Consider the following 7,573-nt stretch of genomic DNA (forward strand, 5'->3'; position numbering starts at 1 on the left):
GGATAAGCTGGAAAATGGGGATTTTTTTCCTGAAAGATTTTTTTTTTCTGTTCCCATGGGAAGAAGGTGAATATTTACAGCTGAGAACTGCTCCTGCCTCTCCCCACATTCTGGTTCAGATGTAGCTAGTCCTCCAGAGATCATTCTTCATGGGGAAATAAAGTGGCCACATTTGTATCCTCTCACCCTCTCCTGGGTGCTCAGTTGTGATACACGGAAACCTAAATGGCTAATCATAAATTCAGCTTCAAATAACAGCAAGGTGGTTCTGTGACTAGGTAACCTGCATACTGGCTAGCTGGTAGAAAGTAGCTCTTCTGCAGACAGGAAAGTATCTTTTGGAATTTCACTATCTGTTCAGCTAGAAGCAAGTCCATTTCTTTACTAGTGTACTCGTAATAACACCAAGGATTTCTAGCAGGAGGAGCTATAGCTGTTCTTGTGTTACACAGCAGTTGTGTCAGGCCTTTCTCAGCATTAGCTTCAGCTCTACTCATCCTCGAAAAAAAAAAAAGTAGAAAAGAGTGATGTGTGGGAGAGGTCCTTTTTATCCAGTAATCCCTCCCCAATGCCTGAACTCAGATTATTAGCGGTGCCAGCACAGTCAAGGTTTGCATGTATGGCAGAAGCAAACCTACCACAGCAATGAACCCCCTTCCCACAGGGCAGACCTCGACACGCTCAGCTCCCCCGGTGAGGCAAGCCACTCCTGGCCAGCAGCTTTCTTTTATCTGTCCCCTTTCTTCCTTTGCAGTAAGTTTCAGGGCACTCACTCATACTTTCAGATGAACTCGATCTGTTTGTACCAAACTATTACTTGACAGTGCCTGTTCTTTGTTGAAAGGTGACTAGCAGTATCTGGTTTTATGGCTTCATGAAATTCTTGCTATTGTGAATTCCCGTAAACCCAGCCTACCTTTTAAAGTCCACCACTGTTTCCTTTTCCTAGTAAATATACAGAAAGCAACTCTCCCCTTGAAAATCAAAATCTCACACAAGCAGTCTTCTGAAGCATGTTTATTACATTAAAATTCTAGGTGTCTGCTTTCTTCATCATACTCTACTCGGTTCTAATGCCTATAAAACTGTATTTCAGCTAACAAATTGCAAGTTTATTTGTAGGTATACTAAGAATATACATCACAAACTAAGTACTAAATTTACAGTTCAAACCAGAACACAAAATCCAGTGTCAAAATTACTGAGAAATCAGAAAGCCAGATGATTGGATAGATTGCATAGATTAATATTATTTCTCAATTTGTTTTTTTCTTCAATCTCTATGAAGTATTTGGTGAAATATAAATGCAAGCCTCACAAAACGGCCTGATGTCAAACGTAAAAGGCAGTATTAATGATTGCCAATTTTAATGCTCTCCATGCTGATCAAATTATTTGTGATAAGGAAAATAAATTCTTCCTGATAAATTCCTTCATCCCACTAGCTCCTGTTTTGGTTTTATTGTTGTTGAAGAAAAAATGTTCTACTGCTTCCTCATGCAGATGCAGTGGACTGACAGAAGTTACTCTGTAGCATTAGACTACAGAGCTGCAGCACTTTTCGTACCAATTCAACGACCAAGTTTACTCTTCGGCATCTGGCAAGGACCACCTTCTGATCCTTCCAAAAAGGACCCTTCTTCGCCTTGCATCCAGTTCACCGTATGAATTCAGACCAGGCACAAGATAACTCCTCTCCGAGTGCACACCCCCTAGCGTTAGATTTGGTTACCGTCACTGTTTATACAACAATGAAGTGTTCTCAGTAGTTATTAAGGCTCCAGACTTTGAAAAAGCCTGCATCAATGTACCCAAAGAATTAAACTTCAGTTATTTACCAAACCCACGTTTTTCTGCTAAGGTAATTTAATTACACTACTGCTGAGAAGTTAGCCCTAAATGCAACTATATGTTGAAATGAGCTGGGCAGGCGATAAAATGATCTTGTGGACAATACTATGCTTGAGTTATGTCCACTGTCATTACCTAAGACACATAAAGCCTCTTTCTGGGGGACTCAAAGCAGACCATTTGCCACATAATATCAGTTTAGTCTTTCTGCTGATGAATACTGTATTCAGAGAACTAATTCTTGTCATTGTAATTTACATGCCTACCCTGCAACTCTTCTTAGAATACAAATATCAAAGCTTATCAATTGGCTTTACATTTTAACTAATCCCCTGCTCCAACCTGTTGGTGCGAGAATTTTTATTAGATGGGAACTGAGTGAAAATTGAGTTCACGGGAGAAGATAAGCTTTAAAAACACAAACCTGCTGCCTAGTCAGGCAGTGGACAAAACCCACACCATTAAGCTCCTTGTGGTCACTCAAAGATTCAAGAGAGATCCCAAATCACAGCAGGTAGCTCAAACAATAAAAAATAAAGTTACTGACCAATCAAGCTCAACGTTTTTTTATTGTGCACGGAAAGCATGGGGTCCTGGTCCAGGTCCACCACAGTTTATGATTGGGTGTGTTGTTTTTTTTTCTTTTAAAAAAAGACTAACTTTCTGCAAATTAGGCAGAAATGCAGCACGATACCGGTTCACTAGGCTACAAATATTTGACCATTTTGAATTCTGTTTAGCTAGTGGTTTGGTGGTTTCTTTTCCCTTGAAATATTAAAGACAAAATAACTAATTTTAGATTTTTTTTTTTCTGTTAACCAACAATATTTAAATTGAACATATATCACGCCATGTTCAAGGTGAAAAACTAAGCTCTAATTTCACAGAACTATACAAAGCTGCCTTTTTGGAATTCAAGACACCTTTTTATAAGAGAACTCGACTACATACAGCCCGGAAGATAAAACCACATCAGCTTTACTGGATACAATAAAATTTCTCAGCTACAATGAGCCTGACCACTGCTTAGCACCTGGAGGAGCACCTTGGCTTGTTTGCAAGTATTGCAGTTAACTGCTCCAGGTAACACTACAACTGGTATTTTTTCACTGTTGAGTTCCTAAAGAATAAGGTATGAAGACAGAGATCTTGAAGACTTTATTTTTTGGCATATTTGATAGAATGTACCCAATGATTTATGGACATTTATCAGTGTTATATCCACTCACAAACAAGAGCCTTCTACTTCAAGGGACTTGGGAAAACTGTCATCAAAACACTGAATCAGCGTATGTGACAAAACCCAACATCTGTGGTCTTCAAAGTACATTTCACCGCTCTACAGCAAAAGACAAGTAAAAGCTGAACAACACAAATATACCCAACAATTATCTGAGAAGAAACTTTAAGTCAAACTTCAGCATTGCTTTTCATTCAGGGGCTACATCAAGGGTCTGGATTTTACAGCAGGGAATCAGGTGTGTGGCATCGGTGGGGGCACCCTTTCAGCATGCATGTGAGCTCTGTCCTTCTAACCCAAAACGTTAATAAAGAAAAAGACGAGAACAAGAGACACCTCATGCTTCTTAGCATTTAAGTTTTATCTGAAGCCATTGCAAACCGCCTGGAAACACAGAGCACAAGCTGAAACTGTCAAATTACGGGCCCGATCCCAAACTCCTTCGACTACAAAAGCAGGTTTTGGATTTGTCCAGTGGAGCAAGCAGAAACTATCGAGGATTTTTTTTTTTTAAGAGCTAATTACGGAGCTAAATCCATTAGTATTCATTCGTTTATTTCCACAGAAGGCAGGGCATCCTCACGCCCGCAGCCACCGGTGCACCCCTCAGCGCCCACAGGCTGCCCCCCCGACTCAACGGCCCCTCATCGCCCAACCGCCGCCCGCATGCCCCCGGTGGTGGCGGCTGGGGGGGGGAGGAGGGGAAAACTCGGCGGCGGCCCCCAAGGGAGCCGCGGGCTGAGGGGCAGCGGCCGTCCTCCCTCCCTCCCTCCCTCTCGGCGGCTATGGCTGCTCCTGCTGCCTCACGCCGGGGGGGGGCGGCGAGCCGCGGAGGGGAGGCTGAGGGGGATTTCGAGGCGCCGTTTACAGGGTCTCACCTCCCCACCACCACTCAGTGCAGGGGGGTGAGGGGCGCCCCCCGGGGCGGCGGGCTGCCCGCGGCACTCACCTCTCTGCGCCGCCGCCGCCCTTCTCCGCCTCCTCCTCCTCGCTCGCCGCCCGCAGCCGGCGCGAGCACAGCCCCTCCCTCCGCGCTAATAGCAGGAGGAGCAGGGTGGCGGGAGGGCCCCGGCGGAGGGCTGGCTACCGGCGGCTCTCGCGAGAGCCCGGCACCGCCGAATGGGGCCCCCATTGGCTGCTGCCAGTACCCGCGCGGAGCCGCCCGGCCCCGCTGCCCCCTCACGGAACCGGCGGGCCCAGCCCCGGCCCCTCACGGGCGGCGGGGACGCGGGGAGTGTCCCCCCCGGTTCCCCGGCACGGTGTATTTACAGCCCCAGCGCCCAAGAAAGGGTGTTGGCGCACATGGCATGCAAGTGAAACCCTGCTTTGGCTGTGCGAGGAGCAGCAGCGCTTGTGAGGAAAACTGTTATCCCGCGATGCGGATTTCTTGTAAAGCCAGCCGTGTAGAGGGCAAACCTGAGCTCAGGTCGGAAGAATGACATTCAATAGCACCGTTTTCTGCCTCTCTCACAGCGCCCAGCACATGGAAGCTGGTGAATGTTCGTACTAGTGTTGTGACTTGAGGATGGTTGCTGGTGACCCAGACTTATTTGGCAACCACATTTAGTTTATTTTACCTCATTAAATTTATTTTACCTGAGTATACAGTGACAACAGGGTCATAAGAGTTGGGTGCACTAAAGCAGATTTATTTCCCAGACACCTTACGAACTCAGGACCTTGGTCCTGCAAGTGGATCTATGTGTTCCCTTTGCCTTCCAGCTGAGCCAGGAAATTCACCATGGACCTACCTGAGCACTGTGGACCTACCTGCTGAGATCGGTTTTCAGAAGCATTAGTTTTGGTAGGTGTGAAATAACAGAAGCCTAAAATTAGCACATTTTAACTCGGATGCAATCCAAGAGTGCATTCTGGAGGGACAGCCCTCTGTGACAGCCAAACTCCATTTCCACATTTGGAGCCTGTGGTAGTGAAGTTGTGCACTCCCATTTACCTTGTTGCAGTGTTGAAAGCATAGATATACAACCCAGAAAAAGAATTAGCACAAGGGGAAAAGACACTATATATTATGATAAGTAAATTCAAAATAAATTGATTATAGATCTAGAAAAGCAGTATTTCACTAAAGCACTCTTCCCAGAGCAAAAGTCTTTACAAATCCTTATAGATACCAGCAGTGAAGGGGAGTGGCGGAACTACCACCATCCCTAACAGGAGTGGGGACTGATTTCAACTGGGATTTTTTGATGTTTGGGAGCTTTGATTTCAGTATCTTGCTTCTGCCTGCTCCCCTCCTCTAAAGCTGTCAAAGGGAAGCTGAGGGAAGCAAGGTTGGTCCCAGAGATGATGAGGACCATCTGTGACAATGAAAATTGAATGAATATTCACAACATGATGTTACAGTTCCTGACTTGCTGCTGCTACTCCTCTTGTGGGTCCTGCCAGCACAGCAGATGGCAGACGCTGAAAGACCGTTGTGCCAGTGGAAAATTACTGAGTTTTACTGGTCCTGTGTATGTGTGTGTGAGGGGGGAAGTGGGGCAAACTTCTATTTTCAGGGGAGGAAAGGAAAACAAATGGTTCCTAAAACTACAAAAATTACCAGCATGTAAAAACTGGTCAGTTATTTTGGACAATGATAAATGTCTATTTACATAATGAGTTTTCCTCATAATTCCTTATAACTTTCCTCATAAGTCAGCATTGCGAGTTTTCCAAAATAGTAGTGCAATTAACAAGAGAAACAACAGTGTAACTATAGCACTGCCTGTTACTTAAGAGACTGATGGAAAAACTGAGTATTTCATATTTCTATTTTTACCTGCCTGTGGAAGCATTTTTTTAGTGGATTTTCCATTGCAAAATAGACATGGTTTATTTTAAATTTCTAATTTTACTTTTTTTCTTTTTTTTTTTTCTAACGTAGCTATATACATAGAAGGATTTTCTTTACTTGACCTTGCAATGGGATAACCTCTATTGTAGTTGAGGTCAATGGGATACCTAACATGAATACAGTTAGTCACATCCATAACCTTTGAAGGTCTGCACGCTTAAAGAAAGCAACAACCAAATGCTCACCCTGAAGTGAACCATGGCAGAACCAACCTGCAAATAATTTCTGTGCAGGCAAATGAAGTGGGGAGAGCTGACAGGAATACGCAAGGTTTTAACCAAAACTGTGATGCAACTTAACAGTTATTAATCAGCAGTGTTTGCTCAATAACTTATGTTTATGTATATTTGCAGTTAGCCCTTAGTTTAGAGGTCTAAGAACCTATTGACTACATAGAAGAACATCTTTTTAAGTTGCCAGGTTTTGGTCATAGTAAGCATTTTGAAACAAAATCTTTGCTCTAAACGTGTGTACTTGTGCACATGGCATAATGTTCCAGTCCTGCATGCTGCAACAAGCAGCGAAAGGTTCTGTGCCCTCTGCTCAGACCGTTCTGGCTGCAGGATGAGGGTACACCCTGGTGCGCAGCAATTAAAGGCAAACACAAAAGCCTAAACACCAGCTGTCAAATTCCACTGAACCTCTGAAGCCTTCAAAAAACTTAGGGGAAGGACTGTAGCAAACCAAAACGATATAATGCTCCCATTTTTGTAATTCAAAAGAGGGATATCTTGTCTGTGAAAGGACGTGTATGTGAGGTTTTGACATGAATTGCTGTCTTCTGCGGTCAATTGGTGTAACAAATACAGAACATGATATTGGAGTCATGCTAGAGATGTCCCTTGGAAATACTCTATTTTTTAACCATAAAAAGACCTTCTCAGCATCAGAAATAACATATAAATGCTTAATTTACAGGAAACATTACAATTAGTTTGCAACTAACTACTTAACTAATGTAACATTTAGGAATCAATTCTGATTTTTCCTTTCGTGCTTTTTCTCTGTTTTTCTATACACTATCAACCAGCTCTATTTCATAAAAATAAGCCCAAAATACTAAAACTTTTAAGATTAGTCATGAAATAAGGCAGAACTAGGTGAGAATGGTGCAGATTATACACAAACACATTTTCCAGTGTCTTCATGACTTTTTCAGATGGTTTTGATAGTTTTTAAACCAAATTTTACTTGTAATTCCCTGATCTGCCTAAATAACAGAAGTGTATGATTTTGTTCAGGGTTTTGCACCCGCTGAATGTACTGTTTGGTTGCCTGATTCCTGTGGGGCACAGTAGTATATCACGTACTTATAAAATGCTGAGGCATAGAATAAAATGCAATTTCTTAATAGGCAAAGTGCAAACTTAGAAGACGTGTGGTTGTGCTTCATAGGGAATGTTCCACAGTTGAATCAAACAACTAAGAAGATCTTGGTCTGGAAACTCTTGAAGAATTAGGTAACGCTGAAATCGGTTGTTTTGGTACTTCTGTGGGAATATTCATGTGAGTAATATTACTCACCTTGTTGTTTGCTAGGTCAGGCTCTGTACTCAGGAAACTGTCATCAGTATTTAAAATGATGTGACAACACAGGAACGACTGTACCGGTTCAGACCCAGGCT

The 7,573-nt window shown here is 43.2% G+C and overlaps 1 protein-coding gene across 3 annotated transcripts in view; it reads right to left on the reverse strand.

Annotated features, from left to right (window-relative positions):
* Positions 1–4,153, reverse strand: part of STK38L (serine/threonine kinase 38 like) — a 53,785-nt gene extending 49,632 nt beyond the window's left edge. Inside the window, exon 1 of one of the 3 annotated variants that reach the window (XM_035540850.2) lies at positions 4,041–4,153. The gene's annotated coding sequence lies outside the window, so the exon portion shown is untranslated. The remainder of the gene's footprint in view (positions 1–4,040) is intronic. The other 2 variants (XM_050712428.1, XM_050712427.1) reach the window with 2 other exon arrangements.
* Between the last annotated feature and the right edge of the window lie 3,420 nt (positions 4,154–7,573).

Source organism: Cygnus atratus, chromosome 1 (assembly GCF_013377495.2).
Source record: "Cygnus atratus isolate AKBS03 ecotype Queensland, Australia chromosome 1, CAtr_DNAZoo_HiC_assembly, whole genome shotgun sequence".
NCBI lineage: Eukaryota > Metazoa > Chordata > Aves > Anseriformes > Anatidae > Cygnus > Cygnus atratus.